The sequence below is a fragment of the Pelodiscus sinensis genome, chromosome 27 (assembly GCF_049634645.1).
Source record: "Pelodiscus sinensis isolate JC-2024 chromosome 27, ASM4963464v1, whole genome shotgun sequence".
Classification (NCBI taxonomy): Eukaryota; Metazoa; Chordata; order Testudines; family Trionychidae; genus Pelodiscus; species Pelodiscus sinensis.
The window spans coordinates 9553061-9575049 of record NC_134737.1 but is presented as its reverse complement, the minus strand read 5'-3'; the positions used below and the strand labels follow the sequence as shown (position 1 = coordinate 9575049).

The window sequence follows — 21989 nt, the reverse complement described above, 5'->3', positions numbered from 1 at the left end:
AATAAATGCCAGGATTTTCCACTTGTGCATTCTGACAATGCAAAATTGAATGTGTCTGCACATAAAAGAAAAGACAACCAATTTACTCACATTTTTATATCCTGGTTGAAGAAAGTGGAAAGGAGAGATACTGGAATTCTAAAGAACCACATGCTTCTACTTGTGTCTTCTATATTCATATGTTTTATAAATGATTCAATTATTTTTTTACAAAGAACACAACCACAGAGAGTTCTTCATGCTAGGAAAATGGTTTCTTTTGTATAATCTAGTCAGTTATCTGACACAAACGGGAAAAAAAATTGGGATGAAGACTTGTCAGCCGGATACATGCACACACATACAATTGCACACACATACAATTCTCTACTCACTGTGTCATGTTTAAACATTCTTTTTTCCGCAACTCAATGACCAGAGCCTGGAACATCCCCATTTCAGCCAACAGCAGACTTGGCAGTTCTTCAGGAATTTAATTACTACTCAGGTCTTCATCACATAAAGCGGCACAGCTTCAAAGCCCTAGAAAGAGAATATTCCTGTGATACATGTAAACAAACTAAAAAAAAAAAAATAGTAGAACTGCTTTAGAACATGATTATTCCCCTCAATGTAAGAGCTACGGCAGAGAATGCTTTCATAACAAGGAACAGAATTAGCTTGAAGCCACAACATTAATGCACCTAACAACCCAAATACTTGGCTGTGAAGAAATGTCATGGTGCTTCAGAATTTCATTTTTCTGATTATCTGTAAGTCTAGTGATCACACATAGCCTCCTCTTCAGAAGTTTTTCCATAGTGGATGATCTACCATATGGCATAATAAAATCGCAACAGGAAAACTAAGCAAAATTATATACCTCTTGTGACCACTTTAATTTTGGCTATGGAGCAGTTATCCATTTTTGGGAGGAAAAAACTCCATTTCCTATAGCTTTTCCATAAAAAAAAAAAATGTATAAGCAGAGAACAGTCAAATGTAGATGATTTTAAAATAAAACAAGCATTATGGGAAGAAGACAGGAAGCGGGAGATTGTGAACTGCATGCTGTCCATGATGGAAGAAGAAAGGTAAAGATAGAAAGAGGGTATTGTTATTTATTGCAATAATTAAGAAAAGTATCTCACCTCATATTCATATCGTGTGATCACAGTACCTCAATACACCAAGTAGTAATAATACCCAGCCAGACTAGCAACATGGTTATGGACAGTGATTACACATTTCAAACACAGTTATAGAAGTGGCATATAGAAAGCCTTATTTCAAAACTCAGAATGCCATTTTATGGGGAATACAGCTAAAATGCAATGAAGGAAATATGATACTTTCCAGGAGTTTTATGATGAGCACTAGAATAGCCAACTACAAATGGTATGCAGATTGAACATTTGACAAGACTATGAAAAAAATATACTTTATGTTCTCTTACATGTATTATGCAAGTTTAAATTAAACTTTACTACCAGCTTCTAATTAGTATCACCATATTAAAGATGGAATATTTTAGGAGAAGTTAAGCCTCTCAGTCTTTTGTTCTCCTCCATGTGAAAATAGCAATAGAAGTGGAATCTTTCGAATGTTTGTCTCTCTAAAATGGAGATACTTAAACAAAATTTTTTTTCCTGGCTATTTAAAACAGTTCTGATTTCACTGTGCCTTTTACTTTGACTATGCTGTTTCATTCACACATGAGAAAGAACTGGTAAGGCACTTTCAGAAATAAAATGAAAAACAAAGAATGGATGGATATGGTCTACTTATAGCCAGTTCAAATGATTCCCCACCACCACCATTTATTTCTCTGTCTTTCTTTCCTTTCTTCTGTTCCCTCCCAAATCTTGTCTGAAAAATGTGGAATAATCCTGTCTAGTCTTGGTGAGACTAAGTGGCATTGATTCCAGCTTGAAAGAAAGTAGATACTATGGTAACATTGACAACCTTCATTTACATAAAAGAATACTAATTATGTTGCATCATCAAACATCTGCAATTCTGCTCACTGCCATATGCGACAGTGTTGGGAATTTAACCCTTAAGTTTCACATGTGCGCCCAGGATTGCCCCTACAACAGAAATAAACTGGTTCAAACAGTGTCTAGATTTTTTTTATTATAAAACAGCAGTGAAGTGCTTTACCAACTTAAAAAAGACAGTATTCTTAAAAGCTTAAAAATTATCCTAACTTTCCAAGAAAGCAAGAAATCCCATCAGGCAGTTCATTTCAACAATGAAAAATAGGCACAAATAAGATACATCATCACACTACAGTGTTTAATAATTAAAATATGCCATCAGTGTTCAAATTACAAGGCTTCTGTCAGTTCCTTTTATTTTCCCCATGTGAATTAGTAAAATTCCCTGCTATTTAAAAGAACTTTATTCTTTTAAAATTTTGGTCACTTAGCAAAATAGGCATTTGGAGAGCTAGATTAAGTTATTCACGGCACACAGCCTTGATTTTGCATGTAATATTCCCACGTTGTCTTGTAAATGCAGGCTTAGGAGAATATACCAATTACATATAACTGCTTGGGAAGTGACAACAAAACGAACAGTTTTTATTTACTCAAAACTGCTTAAACATACACCTCCTTTGGCGTCTGTCACCAAATTAAATGTTTCCATCTTCCACCACATTGGTTTTTCATGTCAAAATTGAAAAGCAGAAAAAGCAATGTGCCTATCCAGCTGGGGTGTCTGAACAGTCTGCATTGCTCCATAAACATGCCCTCCCTATCTCCAAAAGAAACTAAGGCCAAGTCTACACTGACAAACTGCACGCTGTAGCTTTTAAGGTGTCAACGTTGGTAAGGCACTTAGTGCACACAAGCCCCACAGTTGCTGCACTCTAGGTAAGCCACCTGGATGAGAAGCATAGAGCTTGCTGCGTTCTGGATACAGTGATGGGGTGCTAGCATGGACACTGGATCACTGTAGTACTGCATCGTGACTCTCCTCCAGCACCCTTCCCACAATGTTTGTGAAGGGCTCTTGCCTCTCTGGTCATCTGTTTGAACTCTACTGTCTTGCTCTTCGGTGACCAACTCTCAGACCTGTCCTTTCCCTTCTTCCTGTTTGCTCAGTGATGTGTGGTGTGTCCTCAGTGCATCTTTCTAGCTGGCCATACCTGCTCCATGCACCAGGAGATCCCTTATTTGGAGTCATGCTGAGGTGCTGGACCACATCAGTGTTTGGGGAGAGGAGGCAATCTATTCCCAGGTGCGCTCCAGACATAGGAATTATGATACATACAAGCACATGTCAAGATACAAGACCAATGCGGGTCATGACCAGTATGTGCTGCAGTGCAAAGTGAAGGAGCTAAAGAAACGCCTTCCACATGGTGTGGGACGCAAACCAGTGCTGCGCCCTAGACTTGCCAATTCTACAGAGAGTTGGATGACATACTTGGGGGATGACCCTACCTCCCTAGTGCTATAGGGAATGTTGTGTGTCACCCCCAATGTGCCCGGTTACTCCCAACCCTCCATGCTGGAGTTTGTGAAGGGTTCAGTGTGAGGCTGTCTTCCACAATGCCTGCACTAAGGGACTCCTAACACACTACTCCAATGTAAAGGGCTGCAGCAGGGATCTCACTTTTACTGTCCATTCCTTAGTACTTACTACTGTGGACAGTTCATATAGAATTAGCAAGATATTTCTCATCCATGTTTTAAAAACATAAATTTTACCCACCACTGAAATATACCCACCCTTCGGGTAAAACAGGAGAGCAACCTTTTGTGATTATTTAGGGCAGGAAATGAACAAAGTTCCTTTAGCTCTTAACATTAAAGCACACAAAAACGAATAAAATTTTTCTATAACAATATTTACTGACTATCTGAGAAGTAGTTTTCAGTGACTAGATGTAAGAGATATTTATAAATGAACATGTGGATATAGTATCCTTTGTACTGTACCTTTCCGGTGTGCGTCACATATTTGGAAACAGATTGAAGAAATCTGGAGAGATTTGGCAATGGCAATGGCTACAGTTTTATTTTTAAATAAACTCGTGTGTGAGAATCATTCAGCGATGATGAGTGTTGGACTGATAGGAAACTGAAAGTTCTCCATTTGTTCATGGGAAATGTACAGCAGAGAGAGCTGCATGGTTCCTCCACACCAACCTACCAAAGTCCCTGATCTGCAATCTGGAGACCATATTTAACGATGGGAGGAAAATTGAGCCTATGGAGCCTAGAGTCAGTGTGCTCCGAGAACAAGGATTTCCCTTCGAAGGGTAGGTCCTGTATGGTATTCTGGATGTCGGTCGGTATTCCAGAAATCTGGAGCCAGGCGCCACAGCGCATAACTACCCCTGACACCATGGTGCGGGCTACTATTAACTATTTACAAACAACTACTCTAACTAGAAACGGGAACCATTAACTAAACAAGATAGATACGCTCCAACGACCGTCATGGGCAGTAAGAAGAAACTGAGGGGCAGCGCCGGCAGGGGTACTTATGCACCGCTATAGCGGCGCCACTCCAGTGGGCGACCTGCCAGCGCTACGGGTACTGCTTGGGAAAACACTCCAAAGAGACGGTGCAAGCGGCACGCACACCTTATTCGAATGGACATGAGCAACCACTCGAAGAAGAAACATGTATTTTCATGAACACAAACTCTCTTTATAACAAAACAGGAAGGGGGGGGGCGGCGGGAAATGAAACTCTGGTGAGACTGGGGAAAGGAGGTGAGAGAAGGGAAGAGAGAGGGTGGGAAAGGGGACAGGGAAACCTGAGAGGAGGGAGCTGGAAGGGGGAAGCAAGGGGAAGGGGAAGCTCAGGGTTGGGGGTCTCACCAGACCAACTTGATTTTCATGCAAACCTGCTCCTGGGTTCGCATGTGGCCTTGGGTGGCCAGGCTGGCAGCTATCCTGCCATGGACGGCTGCATTCCTCCATCTAGTGCGGAGATCATGGACGTTGGGGGCATCCCCCCCAAATCTGAATAAGGTCCATGATCTCCACCCTAGACCAGGAAGGCGCCTGCCTTCTCCGGGCCCTGGCAGGCTCCTGGGAGCTGGCAGACTGCTCCTCGGGAGCAGTGGAGGGCTGGCTGCCAGTGGCTTACTGGCTCATGTTTTGGTGCCACTGGATCAGGGGCAATGACTGCTGGCTCCAGGCTGGCAGGCTTGGAGCTGGCACAGGCACTGTGGCCAGTCTCGACCCCTTTAAGGGCTCCGGGAAGGGGGGGAGGGAGAGGAGCGTTCTTGGTTGAGGCCAGAGTGGCCACCAGGGCACCCTGGGAAGGCTGGAGGCCCCCTATTTCGAAATAAGTGTCTACACAGCACTTATTTTGAAATAGCAATTTCGAAATTGGCGTTATTCCTCGTGGAATGAGGTTTACCAATTTCAAAATAAGACCTCCGCTATTTTGATTTAATTTTGAAATAACGGAATGGCTGTGTCTGCTGATTGGATTGGCTTGGTCTTATTTCATCGCTTATAGAAAAAGGATGCAAGAGAATGTTGTCTGAAAACGCCCAGCTCTCTAAGGTAGTGTGTTTTCATTGGTCACATGTGAAATTGATCTCTAGATTGTTTTATGTAGTGAATTATTTTGCTTAAAGCATTTGCACGTGTGCATGCATTTCACTTGTTGGTATTTATAACAAATTAGCCTTTTCAGTTACAGTAGGGGTTTTTTTTCTATTATAGTTTGGCTGCTACTACAATAGTGCTTAGTTTTTTTTCTACTCTAGCCTTAAACTTACTTACACCCCTCTAATGCCCAAGTGTAATGTGACTGCATGAACAAAAATACACCACCGGATTATTATTAGGTATGTTCTCATTATCCTGACATTGGTATGAACTGTTCTTCTGGACCAAGCAGCGATGGACATGAGCCTTCTATCCCTCCCCCCCTTCTCCCACACACAAAAGAAGCCATCAACCTGGTTCATAGGTCAATCAAGTAAAGGAGACGGAGGACAGAAATAAAATGGACGATTGATTGATTTAGATACATTCCCTTCTTGTGCAACAAACCACAGCCACACGGATAGAGATAGGATCATCTGCTAGCTGCATACACAAAGGAAGGGGAAAAGAATTCATAAACTTCTGCTCCAAAAAGTCACAAACTTCTAAAAGAAAGTCTCTCATAGCAGTCAACAGTAGTAGAATTTATAGCTTCTATTTTGTTCTCAAGCCACTAGAGAGCGAAACTATTACAAACTAATAAACAGTTGAGTAAATCTGACATTCCATTGAGGAGAAGGAAGTGCTATACATACCGAGAGACAAACTAATGCTAGTGCTACCTTACTTCTCCCTATTCAGACACTATGATCCATCTTCCTGAAATTACTGTTGTACTGTACACCAGAATAATCTACTGACTTGGTGCCCATACTACATGGCTGCTCAGTTCAAAATCAAGTGCTCTTTTCAGCTTTTCTTTGTCCATGGAATAGTCACTTGGCACAGAAATGCATTCTCCCAGTTAGACTCTTACTTGCTATTCTTAAGCTTTCAAATACCATCTCTAGCAAGAAGGAATAGTCCTAACAATTTTTTAGTCTGTACCTAAAACATATTTTCTCAAGAGCTGTCTGCTCTATTTTCAAGGACTGCTGGATTATCTCTATTCAAGATGACAAGTTATCAAGTAAATGGCCTGGAGGCAAATTAATACAACTGCCACAGAAAAAAATTAAATAAAGAGGAAACAAAAACCCTACACATTAGCAAGAGTGTGTCAGAAGATTGTGAATATATTGCATCTTTGAAAGAGGAAGGGCAATTGGGCCAGAGAATTACGTAGCTGCTGTGGCTCAGAGTAGAAAACCACCAAAACAGTCTGATAAATAAAACTCAACCTCCCCAATATTTGCTGAGCTCTATGGATTTTTTAAAAAGGGCTCCAGACGTGATCCTGGCAATTATAGGCCAGTAAGTCTAACTTCATTACCATGCAAACTCAGAGGCAGCAAGTCATATGGCCCTGCAGTGCCTGGTCTCCAGGAATATTCCAGGCCTGGGGCCCTAGCTCCAAAGTTCAGGATGTCTTCGTGCTCGAGATGTAAAGGGTTAACTGGTTACCTGGTAAGTATCACCCATGCTGGGTGATGCTTATTGGGTAAGCAGTTAACTGACTGCTCAATTGGGCCAGAGCAGCCCACCGCAGTACAGTGGAACAGCCTCATGGAGCAGTGGGCCTGACTAGGGATGTAAACAAAAGCTTATTAGTTAATATAGACTATACGCATTTCCCCCCATTGCCAGTAATTTTAGCAGCAGGCTGGCCAGCAGCCTGGCTCAGTTCCAGCTCCCACCGGGTCCGAAAGTTCAGCCCCACTCCCGCCCAACAGGGGCTGCTGCCACCCCACACTGCTTCCTCAGTATCAGAGGCAGCAGTGCAGGGTGACAGGCAGCCAGTCTGCAAAGGGAGCTGGTTTTTAAGTTGGATTTCCTCATGGTCCTGCTCCCGCCAGGCACCCCATGCTGCTGCCTCTGATACAGAGGTAGCAGCGTGGACAGGAAGGGGGCTCTTTGGGAGTGAGGCTGGAGCATACTGGCTGCCAGACCCGCCCCCGCAGACTATAGAATAGTCGAGTAACCAATAAGAATTCATTAGATTAATTGACTATCAGTTAATCAATATTTAATATCCCTAGGCCTAAACAGGCCTAACAAACCACACAGCAGAAGGGGGTAGGGGAACACTCCATCCATAGGAGCCCCAGCTGGCCCCCTCTCCCAGCCACTAGGGCTCTCTGCTGGACCAAAGATGTTGGTGGACCAGAGAGTCCCATATTTAAGAGATTCAATGTATTGGAATTGGAAAAGGTTCAGCAAAGGGCAACAAAAATGGATTACTGGTTTAAAACAAACTTAAGGAATATTTCTTCAAACAATGCACAGTCAACCTGTTAAACTCTTGCCAACGGATATTGTTAAAATCTTGGCCTTAACAAGGTCCAAAAAGAACTAGATAAATCCATGGAAGATAAGTCCATCAATGGCCATTAGCCAAGATGGGCAGTGATGGTATCCCTAGCTTGTTTGTCAGAAGCTGGAAATAGGGAACAGGGGGTGGATCAATTGATGATTATCTGTTCTGTTCATTCGCTCTGGGGCACCTGTCAGAAGACAGGATATTGAACTAGATGAACCTTTGGTCTGACCCAGTATGGACGTTCTTATGTGAAAATTTATGCCATTCTGAAACACACTTTGCTAACAACACACACAAAGAGGCCCTCAAGATGACCAGTTCTCTATATTTATTCTGAGTTGCAACAAACTCAAGTGTTATCTTAACTCAGTATTTCAATGTACAAAACACGTCAGCAAATCTTGGGAGTCTAATGCACATTATTTTTCTTTCAAGAGTTAGCCTAAGTCTGAAACCATAAACACAAGAATGATGGACTAAAACTCAATCTTAATACTGACTTGTACAATAAACTCTGTTTTATTAACTCAAAGGAGTTCATTATAGCCATGTTTCTGGGAGTTCATATCACGCTGTAAAAATTTGCTCTGAGAAGTAAGATGGCATCTTAGAAACACATTTTCAAATAAATATCACCAATACAAACTGAAAAAAAAATTCCGATTTTACTTCCACCTGAGAATTTCAGATTAGTAATACAGTCTCTGCAGAATTTAGCCACTCATGCAAATCAGTATGAAAAAAAAGCTAATAGTGAAGAGGTTGGGGGTGGATACTCAAATTCAGGGATTTTTTTCACTCTATTCCAAAAATCAATTTTAAACCTAGTCTTTTTTTTGTTTTTTTTTTTAAACAAACACCACACATTATATACTCCTTAAAGAAAAGGACATAGTAAGGCTCTAAGGGTGGACTTAAATTCTAGATGGCACAGTTGGACTCTGGAAACAGTGCTTCTTCCCTACAAAGTACAGATCATTTTGAAAAGGATAGATGGGGATACAGAAATGAAACCTGCCTCACAATGGCAGAGGTAAATAACTTCCACTGCTAAGCCTCCTGAATAATCATTGATTCAGTTCTGAAATATGAACAGAGATTCTGAACAGAGATACAAAGACCCTGTGCATTTACAAACAAGCTGGAAAACAGTACACCAGATTTTGGGGGTACTAAAAGATAAGTAACAGACCTCACTTACACTCTCAACTTCCATTCTCCAGGTATGAAGCTAGTTAACTGTTAACTCATTTCAGGCAAGTAGTGTATATTATCATGCCCGTCTATCAGACAAATGGTAAGTCATAAGATTCTGGCAAATTACATAGACTTAGAAAAGGACTGAATTCAGTTAAATACCCCCTACTGTCTGATAATTTCCACTTTAATAAAAATATGACCTGCTTACTCCTTTAGGCAAATGACAGGCTTACGAGCCATAGAAAGCTTTTAGAAGAATGCGTCAGATGAGGGACAAAAAAGAAAAGCATCTTCTGTGCTTAGACTCTGCAAGCTGAGAGTACTTTAACAAAAGGATTGCTGTCTCTGAAACAATTCTAGCTATTTTATTATAATAGGATAAATTTGAAATAAAAAAAAAGGCCCAGTATCTTCATGGAACAAGAGATCACACCTCTAAACTCAAGCTCATAAATGCTTATATCTGAAATGTCTAAATCTAAGAGTACAATATCATAACCCATCTTTTCCCACTGAAACAGCTGCTATGGTATAGGCCAAAGTTGATATCCACTAGAAACATACTTGCCAGTTTGTGTTGCAAATAATCAAAAGCAAAAAGAAAAAGGGGAAATCTTTTTAGCTTTCAAATCCATTTCAATGTAGTCCTCTTAAAGACTTAGCAGCACACCAATTTTGCATTGCTATCCCTCTGCTAACCAACCTCTATTGTTCCAAACACCCTTTTAGAGCTATGTCCATTTTTCAGATAAAGACTGACATCTTATGATACATAAGAATGGTCTCAACAAAAATTATGTATTTCTCTTTTTTGCTTTATGCATAGGAATATTTGCATTCAAACAGGATATTTAATATTCTTCTGTTCCTGCTATTTATCCCCACATGAAATCATAAACCTTAGTGTGATCATAGTTGACATTGGTTAAGTAATTATGTCATCATAAGCAAAGGATTCTGACTGTGTGTGGGGAAACAGAAGCAGGAGCAGATGAATTTTTAAAACAAAGATCTTGGGGTTTTTTTTGCTTAAGATCCCTACTGAAGGAAGAAAAAAAGTCCCAGAAGGCACATTACAGAGAGAGAATTATTCTTAAGCAGGGCTAGGTAAGATGAAACCAGGGGGCTGAATCCAGCCTGCCTAACACTTTGATCTTACCCATGGATTGCATCTGGTCACTTTCTATTTATATCCTGTTGCCTGTGCCACCGAATTTCCATGTTGTGGTTCAGGCAGCAGTATCCAATTTAAATGGCTCACAGCTGTGGCACTACCCCTGCAGGAGCTGAAGCCACTAGCCTTTCAAATAGCCATAGCAGTCCCAAGCGGCTGCCAGGCAACTTGATAGCGGCAGAGCCAAGAGCTGTGAGCTCTTTGCTGTGTTTTTAAACATAACTCTGAGGGGAAGCTAGTCCCCAGTCCCGCCCCTCCTGCCAAAGGTCCCTCCCTTCTGGGTATGGAGCCAGCCCATGACCACATGACAAAATTAATTAAGTGGCTCCCCTGCAACAACTGTTGCCCACCCCTGTTCTTATGGGCAATTGTTATCAGGGTTTTCCACAAGGCATCTGTTACTTTTTAAGAGATGGGTGGCTGAATTCTCTCCATCAGGATTATAGTCCTTTCCCCATGGCTGACACACTGCTCTGCTGACCCTATGAATTTATGATGCTGAAATTACACAGATTTAAAATATTTGTGGCCACATGAAGTACCAGCCAGACTTTTCCCCACTTGTCAACTAGCTTAACAGCCTCCTGAACAAGGAAAAGTATATCATGCCTGCAGCCAAGTCCTGCACCCTCATTTAATTTCAGGTTCCTGACACCATACTCAGGGCTATTTCCCACCCACCCACTTATTTGCAGTGGGCCTCTGCATCCTTGAGGATCCCAAAAGATTTTCTTCACACCTTCTTTAAAGCCCTACTGGAGCTCATAAATGCTTCCCACTTAGTCAAGACTATGCAGCACTCTAAAGGCTAACAATATGGTTTATTAGGTGATGAGCTTTCGTGGGCCAGACCCACCTCCTCAGATCAAATTGTGGAAGAAAATTGGCATGACCATATATACCAAAGGGATACAATCAAAAAAAGTGAACACATATAAAATTGACAAATCAGATTTTAGAACAGAGGGTGTGTGGGGGGGAGGTTAGTGTCTATGAGATAATGATATGAGGGGTGATAATTGGGAAAGCTATCTTTGTAATGGGTTACAAAGCTCATGAAAGCTCATCACCTAATAAACCATCTTGTTAGTCTTTAAAGTCCTGGATAGTCCTGTCTGTTGTTTCAGCAAGACCAGACTAACACAGCTACATCTCTATTACTATCCCACATAGTCAGAAGTTGCTGTTTAACATAATGAAAATGCACACTGAAGTCTGGTCTACACTTAAAGTTTTGCCCGCATAACTACGTTTAGGAATGTGAACAATATAACACACACCCCTAATTGACAAAGCTAGGATGGCAAAAGCCCCAGTGCAGATGCAGTTATACTGGCAAAAAAGTCTATTTTCCAATCAACCCCTTATTTTGTTCAGGGAACTGATACCAGATATGCTGGCAAAATCTCTCTTACCAGCATAAAACGAGTTTCCACAAGGAGAAATATATCAACACCACTTTCTAGTGTCAACAAGGCCTGAATGTACGACTCTTGCAGAACAGTTTCCAAGAGGGAAATTCAGACCGGAAATGAAACTCAGATCTTCTTGAGGGTAATACAAAAATGTTAGCACTAGTTCAGGATCTATTTCTGAAGTTTTTAATTAAGTTCTTTCGCTTAAAGAGCCTACTCCCTGTACTCCATCATACAGAATGTCTCCATCTATTTTGCACGCAAAGATGTAGTCGATAAGGCAAAAACAGAGAAATAAATGGTTTTGGAAGGCAGAGAAATAAATGTAGGAACCAAAAGGTGGAGGTAGCCTTACAATAGATCTTGGAACTAATATTAATGAGATTGCTCTTCTATTTTAGAGGAGAAATTCTTAAAGAGAAGCCTGTTCTTTTAGTTGATTCAATATCTGATTAACTCACTTTGCCGTAGCTGGAGTCTAACTTAATTGTCCATTATGATCTGGAGACTCCCAAAGGGATCAAAGAGTTTCAAATCTGACCAGTCAGAGGATGGGCCAATAAAATTAACAGCAATCCATGCCAACTTCCTGTAGGGAAGAGAAGAACACGATAAGGCTAGGTCATTGCATGGCAGAAACTACTCATGATTAGGGATGTAAACAACAAGTTGAGTAGTTGACTACCCAATAAACATATGCTCATCAGGTAGTGGAGTCACTACATAACTTAAAAGTCTGTTCCCCCCCGCAGAGTCTCTGTGGGGAGGTAGAGGAGGCAGAGGCAAGGCAGGGAACCGGGGTGAGCTGGAACTCAGCTGTCCCAGCTCACGTCTGGTCCCAGAAGCTGCACCTCTGCTTTTGAAATGTAGCAAGAACCACGGGTCCTGAGAAGGGAGGCAGAGGCGCAGCAGGGAACCCAGGGTGAGCAGGGAGTGAAGTAGTCCCTGCTTGTGCTGGGTACTGACTGCTGTGCCTCTGCCTTTGAAACGTAGCAAGAGCCGCACCCTTCCCTTCTTACTGACTAATCAAGTAGTCGATAGAAATTCCGACTACACAATTAGCTGAGTAATCAAAATTTAACCTCCCTTCTCATGATATATGCTAAACCTCTCTGGTCCAGGACACTCTGGCCTGGCAATATTCGTGGTCCAGCAAGATCATGGATGTTGCTGGACCAGAGAGCCCTGGCAGCAGAGGGGCTGACAGAGTAGTCTCACCAGCAGGGCAGAAAGCCGAGCCAACTAGCAGCGGCGCCCAGCCAGCCATTGCCAGGGGCTGGCAACCTCACGAGAGATCTCTACCTCCCCTGGTCTGGCAAACCCCCTTGTTCAGGACCAGTCAGGTCCTGAGGGTGCTGGACTAGAAAGGTCCAATCTGCATTACCTTTTGATGCTGGAGGCTGTTAAGTTATTTTTAGATGGCTTACTTCTCCATGCTGCTTCTTGTTGCAGTAGACAGAGCCAACGAGATACAGGCCCAACTCCCATTTATTGCTTACAAGAGAGAGTTGATTTGTTCCCAAATCTGAGGACAAGCTGCAGACGTGAGTCTGCTCCTTTATTTTGCTGGAGAAATCACCACCTTTCAGATCTCCTAGGCTTTAAGAGGCTGGAACCTAACTATCTCAGGGGATGCCAGTCTTTATTACTGTGACACTTCAAGATAAACACATTCATCAGCCAGGTTGGAGCTTACTTTCAAACTAAGACTCACAGATCCATAAGGCTAGACTCTTAAAGCAAGTGGCTCACTGCTACCAAACACCACATATCAGTTATCCGAGTCACTGTGCATCCACCCCTTCATAACAAAATGCAAGGTTTGTACCTCCACTTTGTTCCTCCCACCTACTACATCTGCAATAACTATCCTACAAGGGATTTAAGGGAGAAAACTAAAACCACAACCCAATATTCTATCAAGCACACACAAAACTAAGTATTATGAGAAAAAAGGATCACTGATACAGTTTGTGTGCTCAGATTCAATATTACAAGTCTTGTAATTAGTTTTTGTCCATTTTCTACCATTCGGAGAAGGAAAAACTAACTAGCCATATCTATATAGTACAGTACAAATACTTTCCTTACAAAAGTAGTAACAGAAAATTCAGCCTTACAAATTAGCCTTACGTTTGAACTTCATGCAGGTTTTACTGCATTCATATCACAACCTCCATGTTAACTTTCAATTTTTCATTTAACTCAAAGACTGTTGAATTCGGTGAGCCATGATATAGAACTCTGGCTGCCAGGCAAGATTTTGATGGTTACACCAGTTAAACCTTCAAGTAATTATTCTGACTCGAACTAATGAGTTAGGTAATTTTTCTCTATGTAAGGAGAGTCTCAAATTACAGAGCTTTGGGAAGCAATCTTTAATACATTCTAAAAGAAACATTTTTTGTTTGTTCAGAAGAGATCCCCTCCAGATGCAATGGCTCAAAATTATGACTGACCCTAAAAATATTTACTATTTAAGATACGTAAAACACTAACACAAATGCAAACTTTTTCCATTTATTGTAATAGGCTTCTATGGTGTTTTGTTTTTAAAAATCAGCATCAAGTTGAGAGGCAGGTCAGAGTAATCTGCAAGTTGTGATATATATATGCAGATATATTTAATAAGCAATAAACACAAACATTTCACTTGTTTCCTATACTCTCCACGACTGAGATTAAAGGGGAAAGTCAAAGCACAAAATTCTGCTGTTACTGTATATTAACCTAGAGTGACTTCAAAAGAGATAAATAAGCAGAATCTGATACAAAAAGATGTTTTGAGATAGAACACTGTTTTCTATTTCCATAACCTATGCCAACATCACTGCAGAGCTTGATTGCAAAGTTTCTCTACAAGCCCCCACCGTAGAGTCCCACCTCTTTGAGAATTGTGATTTGTATTAACACCTAGCAGATCCAGTCCCAGACCAGGACCTCATTGTACTAGCTGTTGCACAATTACAGAACAAAAAGACAGTCCCTCTCCCTTAGAGCTTCAAGTTTTCTACACATTTTCTTCTGTGAATATCTCCTTCCGTTACACCCCCAAATTGTAATTACCAAAGCAGATAGGACCAGAATGTCATGTTGTATAAATTCATGTCACTGCACTAAAGAACAGTCAATGTAACTGCCAATTTACACAACTTAAGTTCAGTCCCCCCCATTATCCAGGTTTTACTTTTCTGCGTGAAAATAAAACTTTCCAGGTGTAGACTGAAAGAAATGACTTTTTGCCCCCTCTACATTTACTAAAACTCCAATCCTGCAAACTGATGGTAGTAGTTGCATGCATAAAATTAAGCATGCCCCTAAGTGTTTACAAGGTCAGAACCCAAATTCTTGATGGACATCCTAGCGAACAAAAAGCTTTAAAAACAGTAGAGTCTAGAGCAGGGGTTCCCAACCTGGGGTACGCGTACCCCCAGGGGGTACGAGAAGCTTGTCAAGGCGGTACGGGGAATATTTGGTAAATAACTAGATTATCCTAATTGAAATATTCCAAAAGTAGTAGTGTTAGTGAAAAAAGTAGTGGATTCTAGAGTCTAGAATTTATTTCCTTTCATATTGAATAGGGGGTACGGGAAGGGTTACTAAAAGCCAAGGGAATATGGGGACCGAAAAAGGTTGGGAACCCCCTGGTCTAGAGAAATTAAAGTTATTTTTCAGCACTTTCTAAATAACAAGGGGATAATACCACTTCTGCATTGTGCAGTTTTCCTTGCTACTATGACTTTTTAAATCATGGCCTCTAGATTTCCACAGAAAACATACAGATGTTTTAAGAATGCAGAAGCCAACATCTTAAATATGGAAGACAGATATGTACGTGGATATCAATAATTTCATTTGTTATCGACTGTGTTAAGTGTACATTCAAAGTTGAAGTTAATTCTCATGGCTCAGGCATTATGTTAAAATACTTCAGGATCTCACAGGCACTCAAAGAACAAATTCACACAGAATCCCTCTGGCTCTTTTGTCAGTAATATTCATTAACAGGATGATGGAACTATTTTCCTGTACTGGAAACACAACAACAAAACCCTCAACCTCTTGAATACCACACATTTTGACCTACTCCAGAAAGTGTTTTAATTCATCCCCTAATAACTGTTATAACAGGTAATTACTTACTACTGTAGTATTTAAATATGTATATGTCAGAGTTATAAAAGAAACCTCTGAGATGGTTGTTTCTTATAGCTAAAAGAGACCACACAGAACTCTCTCAGTGCTGACCACACATTCAACTAATTGCTGAGGTATGGATCAATTTATTTCTTCACAACAGACAAAAGATATACCAGACGGTGATGATTTGCAAAATTATGGCTAGTTTTCTGCTGGTTTCCTCCATTTTAATTCACATTCATCTTGGCAAAATCTTAGACTATTAACTAATCTCCTAAAATAACATCACAGCTGATATAACATATAAAATACACAGTCAGTTAATAACCCAAATAAGCATTCCAGGACCAACGACTCGTTATTTTTAAATAATAAACAAACACCACACTACCACGGGACAACTGGTTACATTGTTTTCATAGCCACAACTAATAGACAACCCATATTAGACCTAGTTAAGTATTAAACATATATAAAGTATTCCTGAGTCACATCTGCTATGTTTAAACAGAGAAGGGCTTCAATGCCTTCCTTCAGCACATGCTGTTAGAGATACACAAGAGTAGAAATCCTCAGTAATTTAAATAATTTTTCCAACTCTTTTGCTCCATTTACCAAGTAATAAAGGTATTTCTCTTTTAAAATCCTTAGCAGGAGGAGGGGGAAATCACACTGCCTTCTTTTACAGCCTCCAAGAATTTTTTTTTAAAAGACATACTGTGAACTGGCAAATAAAGGACAAGAAAATGACTGACAATTTGTCCAGGACAACCTAGATGTCAATTTTTTTCTCCAACATCATCATTCCCATGTACTTGCATAAAGCCTGAAAAACACTATATTATATGGATTTTGTACATCTCCTCACTCTAGGGGAGGCTTTGGATTTTATCTGAACTGCACTTAAAAATCCTGGGTGAACTGACTGCTATGCCTGACACAGGCCCTACCTTAGTTTTCTAATTAACCTGAAAAAGTTAGAAAGACAGAGGTTTGCCCGGCACTTCACTAAATTCCTCCTTTTGCTCTGTTCAGCCATTGTGCCCCATTTAAGCTAGCTCACGCACACGAAAGTGTAAAATCAAATGCAACTACTGTTCCGTGGTATTTATAAGGAATTGAGGCAGCAAGCCAGTTTTCATTTTCAGCTGCAGGTCTGGCAGTCTGGACACCCAAAGCACACAGAATTTGATTCCCTATCAGCAGATAGTCTGGTAGGTGGAAAGTAATACAATGTTACTTGTTCAGACCTGTTTTGTTGTTGTTCCAGACTGCCTGACAATACAGTTTTCCTAGACCCATAGTATACAGGCTATCTTAGCTTGGATGGACTCCTCTCTGAAAGCTTATAACAGATTGATCTGAGAAAGAATCCCCCTCAATAATACACCTAGATGTTTGTGATTATATAGCAGAAAGGAGGGAAATGAGAGCTTTGTATCAGATATACCACCACAAGCAATTGGACTCCTTGAACAATTTAAAATGGATTGAGGTCTGATTCTGTAGTGTCTGTCATTTTAACAGATGATCTCAGTCAGAATTTTAGAGCTCACTGACTCAATTAATTTGTCATCATCTGACTGGTAAGCTGGAAAAGGAAGAGGAGGAAAGGCAACGAGGTGATTTGATTGTGATGTCACAGTCCCACTTTCAACAAGCTAGTTCAGAAGGCAGCAGGATGGGGAGCGGGTTTCATCAAACACATTTTCAAGTGTATATTGTACCAAAAGTGTGCATCTACACAGCAGTGTTATTCTAAAATAACAATGTGTCTACACAGTAGTTCCGTTATTTTGAAATAAATTCTGTAAATCTCTTTCCATGAGGAATAATGCCTATTCCGATGCAGCTATTTTGGAATAGCAGTAGTGTGGACACTCCGCTGCTTCTATTTTGAAATAGCTCCTTCCCAGGGCTATTAAAACAAATTATTCCCCAGTGTCTCCTGGGATTCTAATCAAGGCAGCCCGTCCATATTAGGGAAGCCTGCCTCGGACTAATTTTGAGGCTTCCCTGTAGTGTAGACACGCTATTTCAAAATAAGCTATTTCTGAGTATCTCTTCCAGAATAGCTTATTTTGAAATAAGTATGCAGTGTAGACACACACAAAAGGAAATTCTCACACTCACTAAATGTGCTCTCTCTTTCCTATTACTCTAAATTCATGTATTTGTTTTTCCTCACTGGATAGTGAGTAGGAGGAAACCTAAGTGTATGAACAAAACTTGGCATATGCAACAGCAAAGCGAAAAGCAGAGTTTTACAGTTTCATGTCTTCAGCCTGCACTTTAAAAATAGTCACCAGTTATTTTCATTTTTTATTTCATCATAAATGAAAAATGTTCTCAAAAGAAAAAACACTTTGGGAAACAGATATTCAGTTCAAGGTGTACTTGTTATTCTTAACTAATTAAACTAAACAGACATCCTTATAATCTTGGTCTGATTACAGATTAACCCTTGAATGGCAGGATTACATAGATTTACCTTCTGAGCTAAATCATTTTTGAATCTGTATTATGAATTAGTGCTTTAAAGCTTAGCTGAAATTTTTTTAGTATTTCTTATTCATTGTATTTTCACAAAATAAATGACTCAATTAAATATTTAGTGACTTTAAAAGTCTCAGCCTCTCCAAAGCTCAAATAAAAGATGTGCTCAAAAAGATGTGGTTTTTTTTTAAAAAAAAGCAAAGGCATGCCACCATTTTCCCCAGCTCCTACTTCTCAAAATACTTAATACCATTTTCAAGCTTGGAACTCCCACTCCCCAAAATGAAACCATGTTCCTCAAGTCCAAACAACATTAGAAAAGCAAGAATAACTTTTTCTACACAAACAATATTCACTATTCCCCCCCCCAGAGTTAAAAGGCTAGCCAGCACAACCTGCTACTTGTCACTCATCAGTCTGTTTTATTATCCCTTACAATCTGCCTAAAAACATAATGAACAACTAATTCCATGAGGCTTGAAGACCTGGCAGTCACATTCAATAAGTTAATGTTTCTTTTCTACTGAGAAAGCCTGTCAGCTGCCAACCTACAATAGATTCTTAAAGATTTTTATTTTATTGTATATTAATAGAAATACTGTTTATATTAAATAATAAAGTCTAAAATTAAATAATTCTCAGCATGTTTCCTAGTAGAAAAGTTTCCACTTCACAAAACTACAACTAGCAACAGGGGAGTCTCAGCAAAGAAGTCAAGGCTTAAGCAGACATCAAAAACAGAATTACCCTCTCACCCACAGAGGGGTTCTCTCCAGATGCATTAGTGGGAGAAGTTTGTAGCACTTTTTCTATGCTATGTGAGATCCTATACTATCAGATGCTAAGCAACTATTCAAAGGTGTTAAGTGTCCTCAGCTTCTTCTGATTTTGACAGAGTTGAGCGTGGATCAGTTCCAAAAGGCTAGGACTATAATAGAGTTTAAAGAGAAGCTAGATAATTTCATGGAGGTTAGGTCCATAAAAGGCTATTAGCCAGGGGATAGAAATGGTGTCCCTGGCCTCTGTCTGTCAGATGCTGGAGAAGGATGGCAGAAGACAAATCGCTTGATCATTGTCTTCGGTCCACCCTCTCTGGTGGACAGGCTACTGGGCTAGATGGACCTTTGGTCTGACCCAGTATGGACGTTCTTATGTTCTTAGGTTATGTTCTTATGAAAAATGGGAATATAAGACTTCAGCATTATTAGTCATATTGATACCTTTCACCAGCACTTTCCTAATACCAGTACCTATATTTCAAATGTATATATTTCTAGGACAACCGAATAAGCAGCATTCATAAAAGGATGAAGGCTTGTCACCTGTTAGATGAAGTGCCAAAGCTGCTATTTGCAAAGGTCATCCTTCCCCTCTATTTAGCCATTTCCAAAGTGTGTACACATTGCAACTGATTCCTGAAGCATTTAACACAACTTACACTCATTAAAACAAAATAAACAGAAGTTTTTGCAACTCAGAATTAAGGTCAATGGAAAAATGAGACTGCAGTTGTCAAACCCACTGAAAGAACATTTAGCTGGAAATATTTCTATCTAATTCAGTTTAATGGAAAGGGATCATGCTTTGTGCAACAGAAGCCATACCAACACATTCAGACATCATTTATTTCATAAGATTTGAATACCATTGAGAGTATAAGTGTGGCATTAAGAGGATTCTCATAGTATGATGGAGTAATGCTGAGTAAAGTACGTTTACATTTTGTCAACTAATAGTTTCACTTCATGGGCTTCAATTAACCAGTAACAGAAACTGGATTTATATAACACTTTTCATAAGAACAGATGACTAAAGTGTAACAAGCAAAGCTTAGAGTATGTAAAAAGAAACCAGTGAAATTTGAGTTTGGATTGACAAACAGAGATAAACAGACCATGTCAAACCTCCACAGACAATGAATTCCAAATTCAAGGAGTGCAATAGCAGCTGGGAAGCATGGCATCTCAAAGACTTCAATATAAAGCTGGGAGCTGTCAGGAAGCCAATAGTGCAAGAGATCTCAGAGGGCAACCATGCATATAGAAAGGCAGCAGGTCAGTCAGGCATTATAAAGAGTTTAACTGTTGCATCATCTTCAAAGTTAATGTTGTGATGATGAATTTCATGGGAAACCAATGCAGTGACTTAGTAGAAGAGTAATGTTCCATCAAGTCAGAATGTGTGTGTAAAACACAGACCGGACCTGCCAACACTATATTAACTTAGGCTTTAAATATGATGGGTAATCACACGGGGATCACAATTTTATTAATTTCTTCTCAGTTTCACTCCCACCCGCCAGCAGAGGATTTCCAACTTCACTAGAACAGTGGGGCTGCAGTCTGTGCTCAGCAGTGACAGCTTGGAGCCCCTTCTCTTCAGTCATTTGCTAAAAGGATGGTGGTTGACAGGTAGGAAGGAGTAATAGCTTCTACCACTCATCCCCAATCAGCCTGCAGCCATGGAAGGGGAAGGAAACTCCGCCTTCTGAGCAGGTACCTCAAATCTTGAGCCAATGAGACCAGCTACTGGGAGTTAAAGCAAGAGGTTTATAAAGGCTCAAGGGGAAGGGGGAAAAGACATTTCCAAGGAACAATAAGGCAAACAAGGGTGACAAAAGAGACTCATCAAGAGCAAAGAGGGCAAAGAATACTTTTCAGGGAAGGAAAGCAGTGAGGCATCTTGCCTCAAGTGTAAGTAAAGGCTAGGAAGCAACAGACCAACGTGAGCTGGACTGAGCAAAATCAGGCTACAAAGGGAAAGAGAGACTCTAAAGGTATAAGGAATAGGAGAGCAGAGAGAGACAAGAGAGGATGAGCTCCCCCTAAAATCCAGAGTGGGGATGAGATATCTGAGCAACAGGGAATTGCTTATGTTTGAGCTAAGAATTATAAGTATACTTTTAGATTTCAATCTAATTATCTCAGTTAATGAGAACAACAGTGAAAATCATATAAATAATGCTTCTCCCTAAATTCTTCAGTCCTTTTCGACCTCTGCATTAGGAAAAGTGGGGAGTTGAGAAAGAAAAATGCCCCTCAAAGATTTAAAAAAAAAAGAAAAAAGAAAGCCCAATATCTGCTAACCATGGATCACAAAGGGCAAAGCTAGGACCAGGTGAAGAAGAGAGGCTACCATACATGTTTCCAGGTTGCGCTGAACTCAGCAAGTGATCATGGAAGAAGTTGGGCCACCTGGAAATTCTATCCCATTGTCTGCAAACCCCTGATTGACTTAATGTAAGCCAAAAAAGTATTTAAAGATAGATTAACTGAATACTGATTTGTCTCTTCTTTAAAAACATTCTTCACTATTGTGTCAATCTCATTTTTCTCTGTTCATAAATCAGCAAATAAATAAATACAATTTAAAAAAAATCCCACAGCAACTAGTGTTGCCCAATCATGGACATATTTTGGTGCTGACATTTCAAAGACGATTGAATGGACGCCATCGGTTCTATGTAATGTATAACCAAATCTGTCACTGATATTATGCGTCTACCCTCTTTAGGAAGAGATAGTTGCTATTCTGGAAAGAAAATTTAATCTACGGGGTCTAGTCCTATAAAGTGCTCTGCCTCTTCCCACATTTATGGATTTTGAGGAGTATTAGTTTCAAGAGATCAGACCCCTATTGGC

The 21989-nt window shown here is 40.2% G+C and overlaps 1 protein-coding gene and 1 long non-coding RNA gene across 7 annotated transcripts in view; one reads left to right on the top strand and one right to left on the bottom strand.

Moving 5' to 3' along the window:
• Positions 1-21989, bottom strand: part of USP49 (ubiquitin specific peptidase 49) — a 63234-nt gene that overhangs the window by 24123 nt on the left and 17122 nt on the right. For 3 of the 5 annotated variants that reach the window (XM_075910353.1, XM_075910352.1, XM_075910356.1), the window contains exons 2-3: positions 12174-12301; positions 375-522 (exon numbers count right to left, since the gene is read on the bottom strand). The gene's annotated coding sequence lies outside the window, so the exon portion shown is untranslated. The remainder of the gene's footprint in view (positions 1-374; positions 523-12173; positions 12302-21989) is intronic. The other 2 variants (XM_075910355.1, XM_075910354.1) reach the window with 1 other exon arrangement.
• Positions 9878-21460, top strand: LOC112546975 (uncharacterized). Of its 2 annotated transcripts, XR_012897897.1 has the most exons (4): positions 9878-10230; positions 15925-15983; positions 20632-20759; positions 21332-21460. It is a non-coding gene; the product is annotated as an uncharacterized LOC112546975 (long non-coding RNA). The 2 variants fall into 2 exon arrangements; XR_003090706.2 differs by lacking the exon at positions 15925-15983 and having other exon boundaries at positions 9889-10230.